This window comes from Cololabis saira, chromosome 1 (genome assembly GCF_033807715.1).
Source record: "Cololabis saira isolate AMF1-May2022 chromosome 1, fColSai1.1, whole genome shotgun sequence".
Taxonomy (NCBI): Eukaryota; Metazoa; Chordata; class Actinopteri; order Beloniformes; family Belonidae; genus Cololabis; species Cololabis saira.
The window spans coordinates 50951101-50978899 of NC_084587.1; the positions used below are offsets into that span (position 1 = coordinate 50951101).

At 40.6% G+C, this 27799-nt stretch overlaps 1 protein-coding gene across 3 annotated transcripts in view; it reads left to right on the forward strand.

Moving 5' to 3' along the window:
• The window catches only part of LOC133447225 (teneurin-3-like), a 331811-nt gene that overhangs the window by 38413 nt on the left and 265599 nt on the right, over window positions 1–27799 (forward strand). The window contains exons 1-2 of one of the 3 annotated variants that reach the window (XM_061725804.1): window positions 19148–19169; window positions 19304–19340. The exons of the other annotated variants lie outside the window; for them this stretch is intronic. The gene's annotated coding sequence lies outside the window, so the exon portion shown is untranslated. Of the gene's footprint in view, window positions 1–19147; window positions 19170–19303; window positions 19341–27799 lie in introns of those variants that run through there. 3 annotated transcript variants of the gene reach the window in all.

A 27799-nucleotide genomic window follows, 5' to 3' on the forward strand; every position in this document is an offset into this window, starting at 1 on the left:
CACTTCCAAATATCCATCGTGCGGTGCAGCAGAGAGCAGCGTCTTGCTGGTGCAGGAAACTGCTGGAAGCAGATGAGTGACGGACACTGAAGGCTGATTTATGGTTCCGCGTTACACCAACGCAGAGCCTACGGCATAGGTGCGCATCGCCGCGTAGCCTACACCGTAGGTGTGCCCTACGGTGTAGGCTCTGCGTCCATTTAACGCAGAACCACAATTAATTAACGCGCGCACTTGTCAGTTTTTTTTCCGTCTTTTCAACTGAGCATGCAAACACATAAACTGAGGGTGCAATGCATGTTTATGCACCCTCGTAGAACCGGGCCTGAACCAGACAGCTACTCTGTACCGTTGTGGAGGAGGCAGGCCTTTGGTTGGTAGCTCATCACACTAAAGTGGGAGCAGTTTCCTCCAGAGCTCTGGCTCAGGGGAGATGAGGTCCGTGTTGGAGTCAGAGAGTGAGAGTGTGAGAGAAAGGGGGGAGCCGTTCTCCACAGCAAAGCCTTAGTTACTGCGCACCAGCCGGGACCCCGGCTGGGTTTTGGGGTCCATGCCCAATGAGAAGCCAGTGACATCATTAATACCTAGTGGTAAAACAATAAACCCTCCAAAGCCTGCTGGGGATTTGAGTCATTTAGAAGGTTTTTTTGTGTCAAACCATGTGGTCAGGATTTGCTGTTGATGTTAGGCCTTTCTTTGTTCTCCTTGTTTTAACACATGGCTGTGGCCCAACACACGACAAAGCACATTTTATTTTATTAACCTTTATTTTACCAGGAAAATCCCTTGAAACTGAATCTCTTTTGAGAGGGAGACCTGGTGCAACAACAATAAAATCACTTTAACAACAACAACAACACAGTGCAAACAGCATTACAATACCTTACATTAAAAATAGCAGGTGCACATTTCTGTTAGTTTCTGTTTAAGAAGAACCTTGAATTCACCGAGGGAGATGAGTCCAGAAAGTTGGAGAGTTCTGAATGTGGTTCCAGGACCAGGAGCAGCGTAGGAGAAAGCTGCTTTGCCAAGTTCTGTATTAATCCTGGGGATTTTATACAGCTTCCGTGTGGAAGAGCGGGAGCTGTACACACTGTGAACTGGAGACAACAAGTTGGACAGATATGTGGGGAGTTTATTCAGAATGGCTTTGTAAATAAAAATAATCCAATGGTGTTGTCTCCTAAGGGTCAGTGAGGGCCAGGAGACCAGAGAATAGAGAACACAGTGATGTGTCCTAAACGCTGAGTTAGTAATAAAACGTAAAGCACTGTGATATACTGTGTCAAGGCAATGAAGTTTTGAGGAGGCAGCATGCATATAAATAATGTCCCCGTAGTCCAGAGTGCTTAAAAAAGTTGCCTGTACCAATTTTTTCTTGGCAACAATGTTAAAACAGGTTTTGTTTCTATAATAAAACCCCAGCAAAGCCCTCAGTTTCTTTACCAGATGAGACACGTGCTCTGAAAATGACAGTTTGTCATCCAACCAGATACCCAGATATTTACAGTATATGATGGTACTCTTTCAATAATTTCTCCTCCTGTAGTTTGTATTCCAGGATGGATGATGTTGGTTGAACGGGTTCTGGTAAAAGTCATACATTTGGTCTTTTTGGCGTTGAGGACCAACTTTAGTTCAGTCAGTGATGTCTGGAGCTGTTCAAAAGCAGACTGGAGATCATTGATGGCTTGGGAAAGAGAGGGGGCGATCGAATGAATAACTGTGTCATCTGCGTAGAGATGGATTTTTGCACTGTTCAGATTCCTCCCGATGTCATTAATAAAAACTGTAAATAGGACAGGAGCCAAAACAGAACCTTGAGGGACCCCATCGGAAATTGTGATAAAGTCTGACTGGTGCCCATCTGTAGCTACACATTGGGTCCTGTCTGTAAGATAATTCCTGAACCAGTGCACAGCTGGGTCAGAAAAGCCAATATCTTTGAGTTTTTTAAGCAGTGATCCATGGTTAACACAATCAAAAGCCTTGGTTAAATCAATAAACAGGGCAGCACAGTGTTTCTTCTGGCCTAATGACATTACAGATGTCATTAAGCACAGACATCGTTGCAGTTATGGTGCTATGTCCTGCCCTAAAACCAGACTGCGTTTCACACAGAATATTATTGTTTACCAAGTACCGTTATCTGAAAATGTACTTGAGATTCGAATATTTGAGCTAGAATTGGCAATTTTGAAATATTATAATACTTTGATAGTTGTTGAGATCAGTTGGGTCCCCACCTTTAAAAAGTGGCACAAAAAAAGTTGATTTCCATATTTTCGGAATGATATTCATTTGGAGGCTCAGATTAAAAATATGAGAAATGGGTTCAGCAATAAAATCATCTGCAGTTTTCAGGAGATAAGGGTCCAAATTATCTGGTCCAGGAGATGTTCTTGGATTAATAACTTTAAGAGCTTTCCTTATTTCCACACATGGAATAGCTTGAAAAGAGAAGCAATTTTGACTTGTGTCAGTGTCATATGAATGCGTCCCACCAGCTGAGCTTGGGGTTTTTTCAGCTGCACATATGTTGGAGACAGAACCAGCTGACATCTAACAGATAATGAACTAACTCAAACAGCATTAACAATTTTATAGAATTTCAGTGGTAAATCAATCTTAATTCCAGTTTTACAGGGAAACAGACAGAGTGAAGGCCATTTCAGATAATCATGAATCAAGAGCACTTATGTAATTTCATTTTGATATTTATGTCATGTTTCAAGTTATTTAAATGAGCATTGTTGGTTTTCCTTTCTTTAATGTAAATGTATCAATTTGTCCATGAGTGTGCATCTTATATACTCAAATAACAGCTAGGTATATTATTATATTATAGTTGTCAGTATGATCAACACAAACACAGTTTTCACAGCTTTATCTAATCAATAAAGTAAATGGATTCACACTTGATTCACAATGAAGACAAACTTTTTATTTGTGTTTTTTTAATTTACTTATTTGAAAGAAGAAATATTCTATACAGCTACAATCAGAAGGGAGTTTATTTTGATTTGTCCTTGATATGTTTTAATATTTTTGTCATGTTTTTTTCCAAGCTTCAATTTCAATTTATTTCCATAGTGTCAGTGAATTCAGATTAAACTTTATCTCAAGGCCAGTTTCAACAAAATAAATAAAGTTAAATTGCAATCAAGTCCAGTACCTTCCAATCAAATATATTCCATTTCAGTCCAATTATATTGCACCACACTGCAATTCATTGTGATCAATTTACAGTCCGATGTAAGTAATCTTTTCAAGCAATGATAAATAAAATTGAAATTACAGCTAGATTATAATAAGAATAAAATACACCCATACGACAAATGTATACATGCAAGTGGGGGTAAAACACTGCTCACTCACTGTACTCACTCTGTCAACTGCAGGTAGAAATGGAGCAGCATACTAACTGTATTCTTTGTTGTTCTTGGCATCATTGCAATAATCCTTTTCTATACATACTTTCTTGCGAAGAAAAACAATGTGTCTAAGTTCGGTGGCACATAGGTCTCAACAAGTGATTGCTGTTTTTCATTGATCCACTTGAAATGTTCTCATTTCAATGTGGTGTGATACTGTTCGATATACTGTCATCCTGTCACATAGATCAACTAATTTTTTATCGCCCCAAAGAAGAAAAAATGAATTAAACAGCAAACATGATTTTTCTCCTCATCATTTGCTGTAATGGAAGACTTTTTGGGAAAGTGTTCAGGGATACACCAATGAGACCACAACTGCACACCCTCGTTTTAATAGAACCTCTTTTGGTTTATATATTGTTGCACTCATGGTATAGTCACTTTTGTTCTACTGAGTCAGTGTGTGTGTGTGTGTGTGTGTGTGTGTGTGTGTGTGTGTGTGTGTGTGTGTGTGTGTGTGTGTGTGTGTGTGTGTGTGTGTGTGTGTGTGTGTGTGTGTGTGTGTGTGTGTGTGCGTGTGTGTTCTGCTGTATGCTAAATGTGTTATAACACTCAATGTTCTTCTAAATGTTTTATTTCTAAAAAAAAAAAAAAAAGAATGACCAAGGTCATAAAGGTATTATTGTACTGTAATTATTTATATAGCAAAGATCTTTTCAAAATGGTTGCTAATCACTTAATCTGCTGCTCCCTTTTGACAGGATTTTATCTGAATGACTGAATTGACAATGTCAATGCTATTTCAAACTGTAATTTCAGTTTAACCTGTTATGAATTGTTTATCCTGATGAACATGTGAATAATAAAAGAGGCAAGCCAAGGAAGGGAGGACGACTTCATCCCAAACATCAGAGATGTAAACTTGAAATGAACATTTTTCTAAAAAATAAAGCAAATGTTATGTGAAGTCAGATATGAGCCATGTGCCTGGTGATTACTACCCTCTATGAAGAGAAGAGTGAATCCAGGGTTGAAAACAGGACTATTATGTTGGTTATGTTGTTATGTTGGCAGGCGCTAGAACAGCTTTCGTGGACGTGGCCATCTTTTTTTCCGACTTTGTAACTGGAACGCTGATAACTCGGCTGTGACGGCATTCCCAGTTGCGAGTTCCGACTTCCGAGGTAAATGGAATGCAGCATTAATGTCCAGAAAACCATGTTGGAGACGACCAAACACAGCATTTTAGAAAAAATCTGTTGAATACTTTCATCTTTGCTGAGCAGAAAATATACTTAGGTCTGAAGGGGCTACAGAGGTGTCCAAGACATATCCTCCTACCACCTTAACTCTTCTTGATGTGAAGGAGCCAAGACTCTACTCTCTCCTGTGTGGCAGATGTTCTCTCTCTATCTCTAAATGGTAGTCCAGGCACCCAACAAAGCTTATTTAAGCTGCTTGTATCATTTTAGCTGCCATCTCATTCTTTCAGTCACTACTTGCAGTACATAACAATAGGTGAGGCTATGAAACAGATTAACAAATAGTCAGTAAACTTGTCTTTTGGCTCAGCTCTCTCGTCAACACTACGGACTGATACAGATTGTGCATTACTACAGATGCTGCACCAATCCACCTAAGCTCCCAATCTATTCCTCCCTCACTTGTGAACAAGACCCCAAGGTATTTAAACTCCTCATCCCTAATCTGGAGAGGTTATTCCACCATTTTTCATGGTTTTCTCAGCGTTGAAAAGGGTGGATTGTCATCCTTTGCACTTCACACTCTGCTGCGAACGGCTCTAGTGTGAGTTGAAGATTCCAGCTTGATGAAGCCAACAGGACCACATCAGTGTGCCATGGCCAGGACAGAACCTCCATTTTTAATCTTGAAACCAAGTTTCAATTCTCAATCAGGCCCTCCTCTCCTACACCCCTGCAAAGACCTTACCAGGGAGGCTTAGGTATATGATTCCCCTGTAAGCAGTACTGGAGTTGAGGGGGGATGAGGGGGGATGGCATCCCCCCCTGAAATAAAAACGGTCAAAATCATCCCCCCCTGTAAAACTGCCATCCCCCTTTTCCATCCCTTATGTCCTGGGAGCTTCATAGGAACTAACAGATCCAGCATGGATTTTGGTCCAAGACCATTCAGTGCTTTGTAGACCAGCAGTAAGATTTTAAACTCTATCCTTTGACTCACTGGAAGCCAGTGTAGTGATTTCATGACCGGTGTAATGTGGTCCAGTTTCCTGGTGTAATATGGTCCAGTTTCCTGGTGTAATATGGTCCAGTTTCCTGGTGTAATATGGTCCAGTTTCCTGGTGTAATATGGTCCAGTTTTCTGGTGTAATATGGTCCAGTTTCCTGGTGTAATGTGGTCCAGTTTCCTGGTGTAATATGGTCCAGTTTCCTGGTGTAATATGGTCCAGTTTCCTGGTGTAATATGGTCCAGTTTCCTGGTGTAATGTGGTCCAGTTTCCTGGTGTAATATGGTCCAGTTTCCTGGTGTGATGTGGTCCAGTTTCCTGGTGTAATATGGTCCAGTTTCCTGGTGTAATGTGGTCCAGTTTCCTGGTGTGATATGGTCCAGTTTCCTGGTGTAATGTGGTCCAGTTTCCTGGTGTAATATGGTCCAGTTTCCTGGTGTGATGTGGTCCAGTTTCCTGGTGTAATATGGTCCAGTTTCCTGGTGTAATATGGTCCAGTTTCCTGGTGTGATGTGGTCCAGTTTCCTGGTGTAATATGGTCCAGTTTCCTGGTGTAATATGGTCCAGTTTCCTGGTGTAATATGGTCCAGTTTCCTGGTGTAATGTGGTCCAGTTTCCTGGTGTGATATGGTCCAGTTTCCTGGTGTAATATGGTCCAGTTTCCTGGTGTGATGTGGTCCAGTTTCCTGGTGTAATATGGTCCACTTTCCTGGTGTAATGTGGTCCAGTTTCCTGGTGTAATGTGGTCCAGTTTCCTGGTGTAATATTTTCCAGTTTCCTGGTGTAATATGGTCCAGTTTCCTGGTGTAATATGGTCCAGTTTCCTGGTGTAATGTGGTCCAGTTTCCTGGTGTAATGTGGTCCAGTTTCCTGGTGTAATATTTTCCAGTTTCCTGGTGTAATATGGTCCAGTTTCCTGGTGTAACATGGTCCAGTTTCCTGGTGTAATGTGGTCCAGTTTCCTGGTGTAATATGGTCCAGTTTCCTGGTGTAATATGGTCCAGTTTCCTGGTGTGATATGGTCCAGTTTCCTGGTGTAATATGGTCCAGTTTCCTGGTGTAATATGGTCCAGTTTCCTGGTGTAATATGGTCCAGTTTCCTGGTGTAATATGGTCCAGTTTCCTGGTGTAATATGGTCCAGTTTCCTGGTGTAATGTGGTCCAGTTTCCTGGTGTAATATGGTCCAGTTTCCTGGTGTAATATGGTCCAGTTTCCTGGTGTAATATGGTCCAGTTTCCTGGTGTAATGTGGTCCAGTTTCCTGGTGTAATATGGTCCAGTTTCCTGGTGTAATATGGTCCAGTTTCCTGGTGTAATATGGTCCAGTTTCCTGGTGTAATATGGTCCAGTTTCCTGGTGTAATATGGTCCAGTTTCCTGGTGTAATGTGGTCCAGTTTCCTGGTGTAATATGGTCCAGTTTCCTGGTGTAATGTGGTCCAGTTTCCTGGTGTAATGTGGTCCAGTTTCCTGGTGTAATATGGTCCAGTTTCCTGGTGTAATATGGTCCAGTTTCCTGGTGTAATATGGTCCAGTTTCCTGGTGTAATATGGTCCAGTTTCCTGGTGTAATATGGTCCAGTTTCCTGGTGTAATATGGTCCAGTTTCCTGGTGTAATATGGTCCAGTTTCCTGGTGTAATATGGTCCAGTTTCCTGGTGTAATATGGTCCAGTTTCCTGGTGTAATATGGTCCAGTTTCCTGGTGTAATATGGTCCAGTTTCCTGGTGTAATATGGTCCAGTTTCCTGGTGTAATATGGTCCAGTTTCCTGGTGTTTGTAAGGACTCTGGCAGCAGCGTTCTGGATCAGCTGCAGCTGCCTGATTGATTTCTTGTTAAGGCCTGTAAAGATGCCATTGCAATAATCCAACCTACTGAAAATGAATGCATGAATAAGTTTTTCCATGTCTTGTTTAGGCAGAAACCCCTTAATTCTAGCAATTTTTTTTAGGTGGTAATAGACAGATTTATCACTAAATCTGCCTATTTCTAGGGTGGGGTCTGATCATGCTGCCCTATTGTCAATGTTCATCATACACTGTTTTTCATGTGCATGAAAAGCAGTGCATGCATGAGTTCAGTGACCTACCCTAGCAGTCAGAGTGGTGATCAGCAGCAAATTAAACATTTTACACAGAGTAAAAATATCCCCAAGTTGAATTAATTCCTTATTTTATTTGAGCTAAAACTTTTATGTAAATACTTGGCTTTTAGACTCCCGCTATACCCTTCCTTTGTCTGCATTTGTCATCTTTTTTTGTGTTCCTTTGTAGTACCTCCTCTATGTTTTGTGCTGTATAATTTTCTGTCTCTTCTTTGTCAGTGATGATTCTTGTGGCAATGCAGTCATTTTGTCAAATTTTGTTCATTGTATTTGCTGTAGTCCAGTCACTGCCAGTGGATGATGGCTATGTTACGTAGCACTAGTCTCTTTCTTTTCAGTGCACAGCCTTCTGCAGTCTTGTTACAATAATCTCAATCATAAATCAGGTGATTACTTCAGTGAAATGGAGCGAACTGCTCGAAATGGATGTCATCAAATCTGGTAAAAGTAAATAAACCTGAAATATGAATGAGCTCTCATTTGTTCCCTTCAAGTAAAAATATAATTCTTGAATTGAAAATCTTTGGGAAATCTTTTCTTTTTTTTTTCATCTTTTTTTTGGACGCTATAGCCATTATGAAACCCATTAGCCATGTGCACCTTAGATTAGCCCAGTAATCTGTAATCCATAAAAACACTTATAAAGGGGTGTAAAGAAACAGAACTATAACTTCATCTCTTGATGCACAAACACAGAAATGCACACAAGGAATAAAACATTGTGCCAGGATAGCTGAAAGCTGCTATCTGAACAGGACGGAGTAGGTCGGCTTGTTAAAAGCAAGACAAAAGGAGTAAAATAGCACTGCAGAGGGAACAAAAGTTTTACCTCAATAAATAATAAATACCTTTCATCTATGAAACACCCCGATTTAAAACATTAAATGACTCTGAAGGAAGAAGCATAAAAAGGGTGATGAACAAATATAAAAAAAATACCGTAGATAGAAAGGAAAAAATAAGAGAATGAAGGACTGAGAGGAGATTAGGATTTGGAATGAATGAGGTCATTGTTAACAAGGTCTGACCTTCCCACTCTCCCGCCAACATGAGACATCCATCCGTCTCTCCACTGCTCACAGATCTGTTCATACGGTTTTTGTCAAATGCTTGTGGGGAATACTTCCCTTATACAGGAGGCACACAGAGTTCACTTTTTCCACCCAGTTGAAAAACAGTCGCCATGGTTACATTGTTTTTTAATTCGGAATTAAAAAATTCGGATTTAATTATTCCGAATTAAATAATTTGGAATTGATTATTCTGAATTAAATAATTCAGAATTAAACTATTTTCCTTCGAGTTTACCTGGAAATAGTAATTCCAAATTGAGGTTTACATGGAAAACAGGTTTGATGGTGTTTCTCCAATTCCTCTCCAGGTCTGGGGGTTGGGAAGGTTCTGATTGGATAGGGGGGGGACCGGAAGTTAAACTACCGGGAGAAAAACTAACTTAGCTGCTACAACTTTGAAAAGCTCACAATTTGTATGTTTCCTGTTTCCATCTGTTCTTTTAATTATTTCCAGGTCCTCCAAGCTATTTATTAAATAAATGGTCTCTGCTCTTGACCAGCGTTTACTGCTGCTGCCATCTTGAAACTTTGTTTAGAAAACCAGCCCAGTGTGGAATATAAGCGTCATGGAGACAGACGGGCGAGGGAACGAGCAGAAAGAAAGACCGGGATTAATTTAAAGAGGAATGAGTGTAAACATGATCACTGAATTATTCTATTCCGATTTAAAGGGAACCCTGCATATTAAGACATGTAGTCCCTAATTAGCCACAATTGTTCTCTTATACTAAAATATGTTGTTAGAAACACATAAAATAATCTAATTGCTTTAAAAATCTACAATGTTTATTACATATTTTGACCTGCGGGAGGCGCCATGTTTTACCTGCGCAATGTATTCTGGGGGCGATGACGTACGACGGTGGCTCTGGGAAGATAAGCCCCATTAGTTTAACTGGGACAGGTATCTAAAACACAGATGAGCAGCTCTCTCCCGGCCGTGGAGGCTGACGAGGGAGCCCATAAGACGTCTCGGTTCAGGCAAACTGGATCAAAGTTCTGTGATGCACGGGAGATCTGCAAAAATGATCAATGTTGTGCGCATCTTACCAGTGCATTAGGCTCCTGCGTAGCCTGCGTAGGCTACGCCGTAGCCTGCGTAGCCGGGGCTCTACAGCCCGCAGCGCTCCGCCACCCGCTCGCCGCTCTCCGCTCTCGCTGCCGCCGCCAGGATGGAGACGCCGGTGGGCAATATGCACGTTTGAGTGGGCATAGCCCCCCCCTCTCCCCCCTAAAACTGGCCTCGGTGCTGGGTGATGACAGACCAGAGGCTGAGGGGACTGGCCCGGGACTTTGACGAAACGGGAGGCGCAGACTTCGCTTCAAATAGGCAAGAACATCTTTATTTAATTTAATGACACCAGATCTGGCTGGGGTTTTTATTGTAGCATCGGCTATCTGCTAGTTAAACGTGTGGTCGGTTAGTCTATCTGAGTTTTATGGTGTTTTTATAGTTCATGCTGTATGGGGCTGCACTTTTTTTTAATTTTATTTTACTTTTTTGTAGGTGCGCCGTCACCTTAATGTTCAGCTGTGTTTTCATCTGTGTTTCTGGTGCGCCGTCACCTGTTTAGCTGTGTTTTCATCTGTTTCTGGGTGTCAGAACAGTGGACGGGGGTTAGCAGGAGCCACCGTGTGACGTCACTACCCAGAATGTAAACAACAATGGCGACCTACATGTTAAATTATATTTTCAAATTTTATAAAAACGAAGACATCAACAAGGTTTTTTATATCACATTGTTATAATTGATACCAACATTTATCTTTTAAGACCTACATGTCTTAATATGCAGGGTTCCTTTTAAAATCTGAATAAACCAGCCACTTACTTCAGAATTAAGTTTAATTCAGAATGGCCATTTTCATTTGAAATGAGGCGTTTACATGGTAATTTTACTCATTTTAAATCGGATTTAATTTTAATTCTGAATTAAAGAGGAATTAAACTTCCCATGTAAACGCACTCAGTGAGACATAATAACTGTTCTTATTGCTGAGCATTATTTGTGGTTGGCTAAGAATTTCAAGACATCAAATATAGATATACATATTTCATAAAATATTTCTCCATAGGTTGGGCAAGATTTAACCAGATTTCAAGAAAATACAATACAAATAGTTACTGGTTCATCAAGATAAACAGTTGCCGGTGTTAAGAGTTTCTGAGTGAATTGACATGTAGCTCTTGGTGCTGTGGAGGCCCATATAGCATTACAATTGGGAGCAGAAAGATCAATAAGCTTTCATATGACCGAAGAAAATCAATCAAATAATCTCGAATAAACAAGTACTTAAATGTTGTTGTTTTTTCACACTGTGCTCTTGTTTCACCCTGTATAAACTGTCCTTTTCAGATGAACAGTTTTTCTGTGTCTGTGTCTGGAGATAGGATATTTGAGCTTAAAGGGAAAGTTCGGTTTTTTACAACCTGGACCTTATTTATGGCATTTTTTATGGTCGTATACTCACCCAGAGGTGTTTGGTGTCATTTGGAGTCCTTCGGAAGATATTAGGAGTTTTTTGCGAGCCTCTTCTCCGTATAACGGTAGCGCATAGGGCACTCGCGGGACACAGACGATGCAGCGTCTAAATAACACATGATTGCCGCGAAACTCTTCATTTCTTTTATGAATCACTAGATCTGCTTCCAGGACCTGTTGTAACATTGTGGCGCTGTCTGTGTAATAAATAAAATAAGACAAGACCTCTGAACTCATGACGTCATCTCTGTGCGCGCACTCTGTCCTCCGTTCAGTGAGCTCTTCAGCCGTATACTCCGGCTCAAAACGGTAAGGACGTCCATCATATTCAAAGTCGTCGTCCACAACCTCAGAATTTGACAAATATTCAGACATGTTTCAAATAACTATCAGTAAACTAACAGTAGCGAACTCCAGCTGTACACGGAGCTGTGTCTGGGACGCGCACACAGAGATGACGTCATGAGATCAGAGGTCATGTTTACAAACGGATTTGTTTAATACACAGACAGCGCCACAATGTTACAACAGGTCCTGGAAGCAGATCTAGTGATTCATAAAAGAAATGAAGAGTTTTCCGGCAATCATGTGTTATTTAGAGGCTGCATCGTCTGTGTCCCGCGAGTGCCCCCGTTCACTACCGTTATATGGAGAAGAGGCTCGCAAAAAACTCCTAATATCTTCCGAAGGACTCCAAATGACACCAAAGACCTCTGGGTGAGTATACGACCATAAAAAATGCCAGAAATAAGGTCCAGGTTGTAAAAAACCGAACTTTCCCTTTAAGTAAACTCAAATATCCTATCTCAAAAAATTAGAATATTCTGGGAATCTTAATCTTGAACTGTAAACCATAATCAGCAATATTAAAATAATAAAAGGCTTGCAATATTTCAGTTGATTTGTAATGAATCCAGAATGTATGACATTTTTGTTTTTTTTAATTGCATTACAGAAAATAAAGAACTTTATCACAATATTCTAATTTTCTGAGACAGTCCTGTATTTCTTTGTTGGACTCAACTTGGATGTTGGAATGTTGGCACTTACACGTTTCCAATTGTGATCGAGATCAAATAAAAAATAAAAAATCCAACAACAATGCTTATATGAAGAAACATTTTAGTGCAAAAACAGCTCTGCTCTGTAAAACCGGCGACTCTCTGGGTCAGTCCTGCATTGAAACTTGAGACATACGTTTTGACCCTTTTGCATGCAATAGATAATTAAATCATTCATTAATTCAAACCATATTGCCACATCTTTCTTTTAGAAATCTATGATATTATTTCAGTCTTACTGGGATATTGCAGTCACCTAGTGGGTAATATGTGTTTATACAGAGGTATTAGATACTTTTTTCCAGTTTTGGCGACAACAGCGGGACATCGTCTATTCATTTTTCCCCATTGCAGAGTGGACGTCGCAAAATACTTTTGAGCCTTACCCCAGATAGGATTGAAGGGATGTTGTTGGCTGTCAGCTCTTGGCTGTGATGGATGCCGTGTGTCCAGTGACAGAGCTGTGGGATGTTTGGTTGCTTGTGAGTTTGAGCAGTTAAGAGCCTGATTTGCTGAATGCTCTCTTATCTTTTTCTTACAGCATTTTGTTTGGCCCCTGCTTCGTGCTACGACCCAGTGGGGCTGAGGAAGAATTCTCAGTATTGAGTATTGACTGGTGTAGACTGATCCTTGGAGAGTCACACGTGTAGGACTGAGGCGATCAGTAGCCCATCAGTTATGGCGCTTTTCCACTAGTACCTACTCAGCCCGACTCCACTCGACTCGCCCTCGTTTCTTTTCAATACCCAGATCAGAAGTAGGAGGTTGGAGAGAAGCTGCTGTGACGTATTTGATTGTGTGATCTAAACTAAGAAGACAACAACACTAAAGATGTAGAACCTGGAGGAGATGATAGATGTGCTGCTGGGTCTGTGGCTTTTGTTTGATATCAAGTTAAAAAATGAGAGTGAGAGAAGCTTCAAGCGGCAACGCTTTTTTTTTTGTTGGTTTGTCTCGGCGCTGCTGAAAAGTCAGCTGGAGCCGCGAGCAGCTATGAAGTGACAGAGCTCCTGGTAGATCTGGTCGTTCCTTATCACCGTCTAGATCTCTTTTTAATTCTCTCCTCAGCACCAGGTTTATGAACATCTGACCCTCAGAGTTGGATCATGAAACAGACTTTTGCTGCCATTGCTGGTCGAATAAAATGAACAAGAATCCGTCAGAGTCTCTTTCTCTGATTTCCTCCTCCTGACTCAGACGTCTGACTCCAACCCCCCGACCAATCGGTGGCCTGTAGTGTGATGATGCCAGATACAGCCGACTCAGCCTCCTTAGAACCTCAGCAGAATAGTTACAGAAAAGTATCTACTCGGCACGTTAGACCCCTAGTGGAGAAGCACAAAACCAAGGCGAGTGGAGTCGGGCTGAGTAGGTACTAGTGGAAAAGCACCATAATAGAACTGGTGGAAAGACAGACTGAGGTGAGCTGCTGGACCCAGCCAGGGGGTGGGCAGGCTTTATTAAAGTTTTGTCTGAAACGAACCTTAGCTGACGACGATGGCTGTCTTCTATTGGTGCACTGCCGTGTGGACAGGGTGGCTGGAAGTGTGGGACAAATGAAAGCTAAGGGTTTTGTGATGCCTCTAGATGGCTTTTTCTATGAAGATATGCGTTATGAGTATGTTAATTTCTGGGAGAATTGTATGCATGTGTTGATAAAAGAGCATCATTTCTCTCCTAATTGTAGTCTCAGTGTGAAAATTCCAAGTTATGAGGAGTAAAAATAAGTTTGACCACCTGTAAACCCATGACAACGGATGATGTGCCCCTTTCTGTTTTCTTTTTTTTAATTCTTTATTTAGGTATGGCAGTACATATTACAAAGTTAAAGCAGTAATTTTCATATCCACCATCCAGTTTTTCCATTTTAAGTAAACATATTAAGAAATAAGTAAAGGAAAAGAAAACTCTATACAATCTGGGAGAGACGGAATATATCACCAATCAGAAGAAGGGGCGGGGCTAATTCAGGCCAATTATGTTCAAGTACTCAAAATTTAGTCCGATGACACCACCCACGACTCTCTATGTCAAACCATTCAAAAGTTATTGCAGAAAGTAGAAGAAGGAAGAAAAAAAAAAAAAAAACGAGAAAAATTCCTACAGATACATTAGGGCAGGGGTCCTCAACCCTGGTCCTTGAGGGCCGGTGTCCTGCATGTTTTAGATGTTTCCCTGCTTTAACACACCTGATTCTAATTAATCATCGTCATCAGCTTTTCATCCAGGGCTGCACAATTCTGTTGATGACACAGTCACTTGTATCACGGTGCAATGAAGCAGGGAAACATCTAAAACCTGCAGGGACACCGGCCCTCGAGGACCATCATTAACTAACTAAGTTTATCCACTCCTGTATTGTGGCCTCAGTGAGCGCTTTTTTTAGCAGCAGTTATCAAAATGCCAAATAGATATTGATCAGACCGGTCCTTTCTGTTTTCAGGTGAACCGGTGTGAGGAGCGTGTGCTGCTGGTGCTCCTGCTCTTGAGCTGCTGGTGCTCCTGCTCTTGAGCTGCTGGTGTTCCTGCTCTTGAGCTGCTGGTGCTCCTGCTCTTGAGCTGCTGGTGCTCCTGCTCTTGAGCTGCTGGCGCTCCTGCTCTTGAGCTGCTGGCGCGGACTGCTCTTGAGCTGCTGGTGCTCCTGCTCTTGAGCTGCTGGCGCGGACTGCTCTTGAGCTGCTGGTGCTCCTGCTCTTGAGCTGAAGCTGTGTGACTGGACACAATTACAAGCTCATTTTCCTGACTCAGGTGCTTGTTAAAAAATGATTATCAATAATAGTTAATAATTAATTAATTTGTTGATTACCGTATCTTCCGCACTATAAGACGCACTGTATTATAAGGCGCACTAAATATCTGGTAAAATACCGTACTATAGTGGCTGGGGTTGAGTTATGTATCTACCTGATGGAGCTGCGCTACAGGAAATGCTACAGAATCCTACAGCAAATGCAAAAAAAAAAACAAGAAGAAAAGTACCGTATGTCAAACCTTATTAACAAAATAAAAACCAGCTTTGCTCCGTCTCGTCAAAGTCTCCATTATGCTAGTCAGCGTCGCTGCTGTTGTCTTGGACGTCTGTGACAATTCCTGACGTTTTTAGCGCCATTTCTTCGGCGACACCAACTACATTACCCATAATCCCCTTGACTACAGTAACAGAAATTACCGTAATGATCATATATAAGACGCACTGCATTACAAGGCGCACTGCCGGTTTTTGAGAAAATTAAAGGCTTTTAGGTGCGCCTTATAGTGCGGAAAATACGGTAATTAGTGTTAGAATAAACCTAAATTGAAGTTGAATGGAATTTAAATGAGTTAAAGCTTCTGAGCCATTAGGGCCTTAAAACTCTTCAATTGACACTAAAGCCACAATTATCTGACAAAATTGCAAAATTGTAGGCTGGATTATAATTCTGTATTAAACAAAAATCAGAGTAATTTAAAGTATTAAATCATTTGTGCATTTAATGGGGTTAATTTGTTGTTTTGATCATTTAGTGTTGGTTAGGAGCAAATATTGCTCTGTCTTTAACGCCGTAGTTGTGCTGTGTGGGTGGATGATTTCTTCTAAATGAACAGTGACTGTGTTTTGTTACAATCAGGGCCATATGTGTTTCAGATGTAACAGGAATTAGGGCTCCATCTATCCTACAGGCATGTTTCTGATAACGGGAGACAGTTATTGTCTAAACCTGTGGAATAAAGCCTGTGACAGTTAGTGTAGTACATGTTTAGTGACCGATTGGTGTGGCTGTTGATTTTGGAGACGCTACTATTAAATATTTAAAAGTGAGGAAGCTTTTAGATTCTGATTAGTTAACCCCTTGATGCCTGAAATATGACACATTCTTATACTGAACAGTCAGTACTGCAGTCACACAGTGGTTAAAATGTGTTTATACAGAGGTATTAGATACTTGTTTCCACAAGAGCACAACCAAGTTATGCACTATTTTCACCGGACAATAATTTCCTCTGGACCTACAATAATTCAAATCAAATCAAATCAAATCTTTATTGTAATTGTCCAGAAAACAACGAGACAGCAAAGCAACATCATGCAAACAAACAAATAATGCAAGCAAAAAAAAAAACCCACGAGAATATACAGGACTGTCTCAGAAAATTAGAATATTGTGATAAAGTTCTTTATTTTCTGTAATGCAATTAAAAAAACAAAAATGTCATACATTCTGGATTCATTACAAATCAACTGAAATATTGCAAGCCTTTTATTATTTTAATATTGCTGATTATGGCTTACAGTTTAAGATTAAGATTCCCAGAATATTCTAATTTTTTGAGATAGGATATTTGAGTTTTCTTAAGCTGTAAACCATGATGAGCAATATTAAAATACGTAATAAAAGGCTTGCAATATTTCAGTTGATTTGTAATGAATCCAGAATGTAAAAAAATTTTGCATTACAGGAAAAATAAAGGACTTTATCACAATATTCTAATTTTCTGAGACAGTCCTGTATATGAATGAATAAATTAATAAACAGTATTTACACTGCTCTAAATGCAGCATTAGAATCTTGTGATTAAAAAGTGCATATGTGCAAATAATTCAAAAATAACACCCCCACATCAGTGTTTCATGCATTTGCACTGAATAAGTAAAGTCTGTGTTTTACTTTACTTACAGTCAACAACCCCCAGAAGTAATGTCAGTTACCCTTTAATTAAAATAAACTTTGAATATTGAGTTGAAACGTCTGAATAGACACCACAGTTAGATTTCAGTGACTACACATTACATTTTCCCAAGTGACAAAATCTGAAAAGGCCTTATCAGCCTATGCACAAGTGGAACAGTAAACTTAATGGTAAATGTCACCTGAGCTTCTATTGTTTGTGCTGTCAGAGCAGCTTTGGGCTTAATGCAAGATACAGTTTCTCACTGCATGGCGTAGCATGTCATCATCTCATTGTCACTGATCTGGCTTCTTTCTCTATAAATCTCTGTGTGGGGCTTAATGTTGATTCATTTCTTCAGTTTTATTCACCAATTATAATATCATTCTGCTACATGCAGTGAATATGGGGTAAAGTCATTATATAATGTCACAGTATGTGCCACAGCTGCCATAATTACGAGGGGAAAGAGGCTTGAAAGTTTTAAAAAAGACTTCCCCCACAAATCACAAACTTACAATAATGTGCATTTACATGGGATTAAAATGAGTTTATGACCCTGGTGTTTGATGAAATAGAGTTAGGTCATTTGAGGTGGAATTTTTACTTCACTTTTACTTTACTTAAAATCTGATGGAGCACTGGATTAAAATTCACAAAATCCAAACAAATGAGTAATCTTGTTCAGCGTCATAAAAGCAATTTAAAGCAGCACTATGTAACTTTTCCAGCTTAATCTAATATTTCATCATCATCATTGTGATGGAACATCAACTTCCAACAGGTTTAATGAACCTCTGTCATGGTCTGAGGGGTCTGTATCGCCTTCACTGGCACTATGTAACTTTGAGGAGCATGGTAGGAACCCTGCCACACTAAAAAACTACACATTTTTACGGCTTTGACTGCTTTACGGATACGTCACTTCCCCCTCCTTCCCGATTCGTAGTCCAGACCAAAGCTGGGCGGGGCGTGGAGCGCAGAGCTCAGCAGAAGCTGGTGTCATGGCCGAAGCAGCGGAAAAACCCAAGAAAATAAAAGTTTTATTGGAGGAGGCGAAAAAAAGAAAGCGGGAGAGTAACAAGCTAAATGCCCGGACAAGAATAAACATTGGCCCGGCGTTCACTCGCTGGTGTGATTTTGGTCATTCTAAAATTACTGACAATATCAATAACAGACACATAGAATAATAATAATGATCATAAAATTGTGTAATTCGCAATGAGGAAGCTTTATAAAATAATAATACAATTGAATAGAATTACAGCACTAGAGGAAAGAATGCAATGAAAAGAAAATGTATAGAACATTTCTACTATTTTTCCTGAGAACTGTAAAATTGTGCAGGGCTGATCTGCAAAATATAAGGAATGGGCATTCAGTTATTCACAGGTTATAAAGTATTATTTTATTTTGTCAGTAAGTATGTTGGACTAGCGTATGAGTTTGTAGTTTGGGGCGCATTATCAGGCTGAAACAGTCAGGGGGGCGGTGGAGACTTCACTAATAAAACCAAGTTGAACTTAGTGATTTTCAACATCGTCATATTATATTGTTTAGCCAAAAATAGATACATTACCTCTTCACTATCCATCCTGCAAACGGCCGCTGAAAACAGAAAAGTAGTTTTGAAAGTCCGTCCCGTCTTATTTCATTCACTATCAAAACAAATGCAGCGACGGGGACAGGAGTTTTCCGGCAGTACGCGCTGGTGCTCATGGGAAATGTAGTTCTTTCTGGTAAAACACTACTGCTTTTGTCCAAAGGAGCCGCCAAACTCAACAAAAGCTGAAAGTTACATTGTGCTGCTTTAACCTCTGAGGTAAAATAAGAAAAGTTGTGTAGTCCTGCCCTTCATTCGGATAAAGCAACACACTTTTTTCACAAATCTTTTTTTTTTTTGTCTTTTTCCGTTCTACTGTACTACTTTTTTACTTCATGTGTTTCAGTATTAATCTAAATCTTGTCATTTTATTAAAATGATTCTTATTGTACTTTAGGTCGCTGTGTGACTCTCTCTTATGAGTGTCTAGTGTTTTTCTTTGCATCATCCCTCTCTCCTTTCTAATCTGAGCAGACAGGGGGATTAGGCTGCAGAAAGGGAAAGGTATAAAATCAAGAGAGAGAGATTATCCCGTCAGATTTTCACTTGTGAGCTCACCGGAGCTGGTCAGAAAACCAGGGAAATGAGACGAGGAAAAGGGGATACGGGATGAAGTAGGTACATTAGTAACACATAATAGATATATACTATATATATATACATATATATATATAATATATATACAATAAAGAAGAAGATTTTTTTTTCACATCAGCATTGTTTAACCCAACTTGATTACTGAGAGAAGACAACAACAGCTGGGACAGATGGACAGAAAACCTGAGGTAGGCTTTAGACTGAATACTAGCACAGTAACAAATGAATACATGTTTTTCCCAAATAAATATCTCTCCGGTTATTACACACACACACACACACACATACAGATATATATATATATATATATATATATATATATATATATATATATATATATATATATATATATACTTTCTAAGCGTAAAGAATCCTTTCAGTGCTGGACTCTCATTTTTTTAAAGCACTCATCAGCATCCTGACAAAACTTGATTATCTGTTAGAGTTTTCAATTTAAATTGATTATGTTTAAAAATGATTTTAATGAGACAATTCAGCTTCAATTCAATTTTAAAATGTAGTTCTTACTTGAAATTGCAGCTTTATCTTCTTTGACTATTCTCTCCAATGATTTAAACTGTGAGTACAGTGTGTGAATATTTATAAATACAGGTTAAATGATCAGTGAATGGGGGTAGGACTAAATAAGTTTACACTTCTTCCTACTCCTTTTTTGGCACATGTAAATCAAGATAGCAAGTTTTAAAGGATGAAATTCTTTGTTTGGTTGTTTTGTTTTCTTAAACTTCTCATGAAGTGTTTTTTTTTCTACAATGTACAAAAAAAAATCAACACTGAACAATTGTCATTCTTAAGAAACTAAACTAATCTTTTGAACACACATCCAGATCTTCAGATACACACCATGATGTAGTGACTATCCTGGTGTTGGGTGAGACTGTTAGACGAGAGCAAGGCCCTTAACCCTAATTGCTCCGTGAAAATGGTGTGTGCATCTCACATGTAAGTCGCTTTGGATAAAAGAGTCTGCTAAATGACAGTAGTAATAGTAGTTGTACCATTATAGTGCACTCAAATGTTTTAGCTTAAACTCCACTATCATCCCTAGATCGGATGATGAACACATGTTTAACGCTTGCTGGGCAACGTAAACACAAGGCGTGTTTTTAGGCCGTCACATACTGGCATTTCTTTGTGGAACATTTACCCCTTTTGCCGGTCATGGTGCCCGCTTTCCAGAAAGGTGTCAAATCTGACCACATCTTTTTTCTCCATCCTGAGGGAAACCAAAAGGCGTGAAAAAGGAGAGACTAGTCGTGTACGTAAGGGTCATCTCCCCATTCCGTATTAAGTGAGAAGTGTGAGGATTTGACAACTTTCGGATCACCTTGTACATGTGCTGACAATAGTCATTAACACAGAGTCGAAATTAACTGCAGGGACGAGCAGCACTCATAGTTAAAGCCCACTCACAAATGAAACGGCACCTGCTGAGGAAGACCCACACACTTCCAGCTGGTGAGGAAGACCCAGACACTTCCAGCTCTGAGGAAGACCCAGACACTTCCAGCTGGTGAGGAAGACCAGGACACTTCCAGCTGGTGAGGAAGACCCGGACACTTCCAGCTGGTGAGGAAGACCCGCACACTTCCAGCTGGTGAGGAAGACCCGGACACTTCCAGCTGGTGAGGAAGACCCGCACACTTCCAGCTGGTGAGGAAGACCCGCACACTTCCAGCTGGTGAGGAAGCCCCAGACACTTCCAGCTGGTGAGGAAGCCCCAGACACTTCCAGCTGGTGAGGAAGACCCAGACACTTCCAGCTGGTGAGGAAGACCCACACACTTCCAGCTGGTGAGGAAGACCCGCACACTTCCAGCTGGTGAGGAAGCCCCAGACACTTCCAGCTGGTGAGGAAGCCCCAGACACTTCCAGCTGGTGAGGAAGACCCAGACACTTCCAGCTGGTGAGGAAGACCCAGACACTTCCAGCTGGTGAGGAAGACCCAGACACTTCCAGCTGGTGAGGAAGACCCAGACACTTCCAGCTGGTGAGGAAGACCCAGACACTTCCAGCTGGTGAGGAAGACCCACACACTTCCAGCTGGAGGCCCCACAATATTTGTATTTACTGTGCTGATGCTGCACATGCAGCTGAATCTGTTCAAACCTTCCCTGTCAACTTCTCCACTCGTCAGCGTGCACCACACCATCACTCTCGTCCATGCGCCTCTTGTGCATTGATTGATTGATTGATTGATTGAACTTTTTATTTACGTGTCATGCACATGACGTGCCCAGCCCGAGTGGCCTTACAAGACACCAAAAAAAAGAAAAAGGAACATAAAGCAAATGAAAGCCAGACAACAGACCCTGTACCAGTTAAACAAATAAACAATCCTGACGCTTTATCCAGGCTTCAGAAACAAAATGAGCCAACTTAAAAACATTGAAGCTAAACAACCCGTCCATTCTATCATCATCAGAGCACCAGAACATTTCCGTTTTTTTAACAAACATTTCGGTAAATAATGGAGTTCTCAGTTCATCATACAGAGGGCAATATAACAAAAAATGTGATTCACTTTCCACTTCATTAAGTTTGCATAATTCACACAACCTTTCATCTTCGGGAATGTTTTTAAATCTACCGACTTCAAGATTCAAGGGAAGGATTCCTGTTCTCAGCTGAGCCATTAAAGACCTTTGATTTCGTGTTAGGTTTGCTTTAACATCAGGTTCAGGGCCATAATTGTGCTTGATTTGGATGTATGTTCGTAATTTGGGTTTAAACAAAATCTCATTTAACCATTTTGTCTCAAATAAAGCAAACTGCAATTGCAATTGCGTGTGCATGCTCACAAACGCTTCTGTTACAAGGGCCGTAACAATATTAAGAAAGCTGACAGCATCTTCCCCGCAGATATGTTTTTTAAAAATGATTATTAATATGATCACAATTAACGTGATTGACCCCTTCCGTCTCGTTTCAAGCACATGATGTGGATTCACAGTTCGCTTCCGGAATGCTGGTTTCCCGTATGTTACACGTTTACTCTCTTCCTGGGTAGGTGGGTAGGTAGCAACGGACTCAAACATTAGCTTAGCTTCATTGTTTTTCTATTCCTCTGTGTCTTGTTTATAGGTATAAAGGACCATGTTAGAAACTATGGTTTATATGGCTAATATAACACAGATGTTTTCAGTTTTGTGATAATAGTTATGATTGTATGCCTAACAGTGCATTATTAAACCATTTCCTTGTTGAGTGAAGTGAATAATACAAATACTAGTAACCATTTTTGGGGTGTTTGGCCTTTAAGTACTCAAGTTTGTCTTTTTTAAAGGATCGTGTAGTTATCAAGTGTTCGAAGACACTCATTAATAACAGAAATCATTTATTATAAAAAATGAATAAGTAAAAAACATCTGTACCACCTGTAGTTCAAGAATTAATATACAAAAGGCATAACTCATCAGTTGAGTTTGTATGTGATAGGATGGATGCCAACATGTGTGGTGTAAATTACAAAATGAGGGACAAGCTCACATAGTGATGAAGTCACGCGAGATCCAAGATGGTGGATGAGATAATATCCATGACTGTATAACATCCAGAGCCTTAGCCGGTCAAAAAGAACAAAGGAAATAATGAATAGAGTGCACATGTGTGTGGTTAGTTGGAAGGAAAAGGAAGCGAAGAAGAATAGTATAAAAATGAAAGCAAAGCTAAACAGATTTCTTACCACCACCAACTAAAGCCTGATTTAAGGTTCTGCGTCAAACCAACGCAGAGCCTACGCCGTTGCCGTGATGCCGTCGTGAACCCTTCGGACTTCTCTGTCACTCCATTTCGCCGCGGTGCAGTACCCCCCCAGAGCACTAGGGGGTTGCGTTCTTTTCCTGAATGGTTTATCGTTGTCTCTAGTTGATTCTTTGTTTAGCTTAGAGAGAGAGGATCTTGCTGGGGTTGGAGTTGTTGGATGTCCAAGAAAGTATCCTTGTCCTGAATCATACTGTATTCTTCGCAACCGGAACCGGAAATGCATTGCTACCAAGCAAACCAATCACAGCCCTCTCGGTCTGCATTGGGTCTGCGTCGCCTCGACGCGTATTTCCATTTTTTGGGAGGTGCACGTCAGGCTACGGCGTAGGCTACAGAGAAACTCCCGCGTAGTCGCATAGCCTACGGCGTAGGCTCTGGGTTGATTTAACGCAAAACCATCATTCAGCCTTAAGCTGTTCTGTCGTTTCTCACCAATGCGAAGCCAACTTCTCCATTCACATACTGGTCATTCAAATGGGAATGAATATGAGAAAACACCACTGCAGTTGCAAAAAATTATCGGCAAAAAGCAGCATACAGTGGGTCTGTCAGTCTGGATCTACATGTGTGCAGCACAGTGGAAAATGAAACCGATAAGAACACTCTAAACTAAGTTTTCCGTGCCCAGATACAAACATTCTTACTTGGATCTTCCCAGAAAGCGATTAAAGAGCACAGTTGATCCAGCTTGGCTAAAAAGGATTGGGAGATAGTGTTTAGATTTGCCAGCAGTCTGGCACGAAAGGGCTCCCTTTCTCTCTTTCTCCATTCCATGAAAGATGAGGAGATGTGGTGCTGGTGCAGCAGCAGCTGGGCTGTCCTCTCCCAGCTTGGACTGAAGATGTCAGTGCATGCATGGGTGCTTTATCAGTGTGGCAAGGAATCAGGACATCAATGGATCACTCCACTGCAGCACTGCACCTAGATGAGAGATGTGGTTGCAAGAAATCAGCCACCCGAGGGTTAGTTAGACACAGTTTGGGCAAGGCTTGCAAGACAGAGAGGTTTTAAGAGGTTTAAGAGGCGCACTTGTCTCTTTAACTTCCAGAGTACAGCAAATCAACATGATTTGAAGTCAAAAGATTTGGAAATAGGAAATTATGCTCAGAGTTTGGGGGGTTGGGGTAACTGTTGAACCTCATTAGATTTTTTCCGACAGCCCCAAAGTCATAGGAATGCCGTTTTCATAGTTTCTGATTTGAAAGTCACTTCAGACACAAATGATGTCAAGCACAGACTTTTTTTTTCTTTTTTCATATTATGCCCTCTCAAACAAAACACTTGTGATAACAATGTGTTTCTGCTTGAAAGAGATGGTTTCAGTTCTTTGAAGTGAAGTTCAAAACAGATTACAATCCATACACTGGCAGTTGAAATGATACAGATACACTTCAAAGATACCCAACAGTCCCTTAAATGCCAATTGTGTTAGACCTGACCTTTTTCTTGATATGAAAGAGACTACAGACTTCATGATCCCTAGAATTCATATAATGTAACCCTGTCATGGTTTGTTTCGTTTCCGTTTTTATTTTCAAACCCGTGTCTTTTGCCCCGTTTTCAAGTAGCAAAAACGGTGGTGTTTTCATGGCCGTTCGTTTACACGAAAACAAAGCTCAAAGTCACCAAATACAATAATTCCCTCTCCAAAGTGGAGATTTACAAAAACTCTGTCTTCATGTTTGCTTGTAAACGGAGGGAAACGGACATTTAGGCTTTAGAACGTCACGTTATGCGACAGAAACGTCGCCAGCGTCATGTAAGCGAGCTGTGTTTACGATTTGTTTGGCCACGTGTCATTTGCTGATGTTTTTTTTCCAGGATTCTGATTGGCTAGCATGACTTTATGCTTCTCGTTAGACTGCCCCCTGTAGGTTTGGTTGCTCATAGCACCTTAACAGCCTATTTATGTGGGTTCGTGTAATTGATGGTATTTTTCAAAACGTAGAGGGGGAAATACCCGTTTTTGTAAATACCCGGCTATGTGTAAACGTGGCCTTTGTGTTTCAGTTTTGTCTTCCCTGGTTCCCATCTGCCCTGATTGTCCGCACCTGTGTCTCGTCAACCCTTCTGTTTACTGTATGTCTAGTCTTGTCTTTCCGTTGCTCCCTGCTGGTCCGTACTGTTTGGCCGCGTTCAGACTGCCAGCCAATATCCGATTTTTACCCATCCATATTGAAACTGGATGACTCTTTTGAAGTCTGAACAGTCCCAAACCGCATCAGATCCGATTTTTGCAAACCAGATCGAAACCACCTCTGGGAGGTAGTTTCATATCGCATTTGGGCAGATGCGTCTCAGTCTGAACAGCTCCAAACACTCAGATCAGTTTTGACTGTCTGTGACGTCACTCTACGCGACGCCAGACCAGTAATTGTTGTCGCAATTACATGACGTCACACAATACACTGGGTGACGCCTCCGCTCCGACATCGTTGCTACGGCAACCCGTCAGATCAGTCAATGATGTGGCCCAGTCTGAACAGAGCCAGATCCGATTTGGACACTTGCTAAAAACAGTGTGGACAGTCAGCCCTGAAAATCGGATATGAGAAGGAATAAGATATGAATCAGATTTGCCTGCAGTCTGAACGTGGCCTTAGATCCCTCCAGGTTTCAGGTCTGGTTTTTGGCTAAAGCAATTGTGTTTTTGTTAACCCTGCTCTGCAGCACTTTCGGTTTTGTTTAATTTAATAAATCACGTTTTTTGGAACTCCCGCCTCTGGCATCTCTCCTGCAATTGGGTCTTCATCTATCAACACATGACAAATCCAGCTGATAGTGTGTTAGGAGATGAATACATAAATATCAGGTACCTTATAAGCATTTGGCTCCACAGTGCTACCTCTGTTACCTGTTTCTTTATACTTGGGAATTTTGTATTATGTTGGCCTATACTTCTTTCCCATTCTGGTGTTTTTATACAGTTCAAGGACATTTAGGTCAGATGAATTAGTGTCATTGACATGCATGATTCAGCTTCTATGGAAGACAGATTATGCTTGTCACATTACACTGAAATTAAAAAAAACAAGAATCGAATATTTAATTCTACAGGTCCCACGGTCATTATGCACAAACCAATGCAAGATATTAATTTTAATAATTAAAACATTGAAAAAAAATACAAATAAAGTCATTACAACCGAATCTGCAAATTAAATATTGCAGACATTGTGCATCATAACTTAATCACACAAGTAAATGCACATAACAGCACAGACACGCACACACACAAACACACACACACACACACACACACATATATAGATGGTAGGGGATTTAAGGATCAGTGTTTCAGATTAAGTAGACAATTTATAAAGCTGTCTGACCACTGCTGGCAAACCTTTATTTCCCCCTCTGTCACTGTTTCACTGCTTTATCTTCTACGTTTTCGTTTTCCAATGATCTAATAAGAGTGATCATCAAATAATTATCAAATTGCTATTACTTAACTAAATGGTAGTGCAATAGTGCATCATGTCATGCAGCATTATTTATCTGATCTTGTGATTATGTTTACAATGATAGTACTGATAGTCCTGATGTCCTGAGGTAAGAGATTTTAGATGAAAGAACGTGCATTTTATTTTCTTATGACTACTAAAATAAGTCAGCTAGTGTGGTATATAGTTATTTCTTAAGAGAATAAAGCAAACGCTGGAAGGCAAAAAGACATTACTTAGGAGTACAACAGAAAATTCTGAAGTTTTCTGAAAGTGTGGACCTAACCTTTTACATTCGTTCTGCAAAACTTGTCTGCTTATGCAAGGCCAGTGCCATTCAACCTTGGATTACTATTGCTGCAGATTTGCTTAGACCTTGGTGAGACCTTGGTGATATATATATATATATATATATATATATATATATATATATATATATATATATATATATATATATATATATATATATATATATATCACACTATCTTATCCCTTCCTAAGATGCTTGTGACCAAAGATAATAACCTCTGTTTTATCGAAATTTAGAAGCAAAATATTTGTGGACATCCAGTCCTTGATGTCCCTAAGACATGCCTAAAGTTTAGCCAACGGTTCTGTTTCATCTGGCTTCATAGACAAATAGAGCTGCGTATCATCAGCATAACAATGAAAGTGTATGAAGTGAATCGGGATTATACTTCCCAAGGGGTGGCATGTATAAACTGAACAAGATTGGTCCTAGGACTGAACCCTGCGGAACACCATAACAGACCAGTCGACTGTTCTGAAGAAACCTCATGTATATGAACAAACTGGATGTTACGGGGTGAGGTTTTGGACCCAAATGCAGCACACGGAGCACACAGTGGTAGTTTGTCTGGTTTGCTTTATTACCCTCAACAGGGAAAAGGAGCAGGCAGGAATGCAAGACAAGGATCAGGCAGCAATCGTGTCAAGTTTGGAAGACAAGGTCAGGCAACGGAGAGCAGGAGACAAGGCAGGGTCCAGAAACAGGCAGGGTCGGCAACGGGAGGTCAAGACAGGGAATGCTGGAAGGTCTTGCATCTACAAACAGAGTGACGATCTGGAAGTGAGAGTGCAGAAGTGAGGAGCTTTTATGCTGTCCTGATTGTTGAGGGGCTGCAGCTGGGAGAGCAGGAGAGAGGAGTGAGTGACGAGGTGGGCGTGGTTAACGAGGTGGGCGTGGCTGACGAGGTGGGCGTGGCTGGCAGGAGAGAGTGGTGTGGAAAACCACTGAAGGCTGGAGGACCAACCATGACACTGGAATCTGTCCGATAGATATGTTTAAACCAACCTAAAGCTGTCCCTTTAATCCCAACAACATGGTCTAACCTATGCAGTAATGTAAAAAGCAGCACTGGGTTCCAGTAGAACCAGAATGGACACTAATCCCTT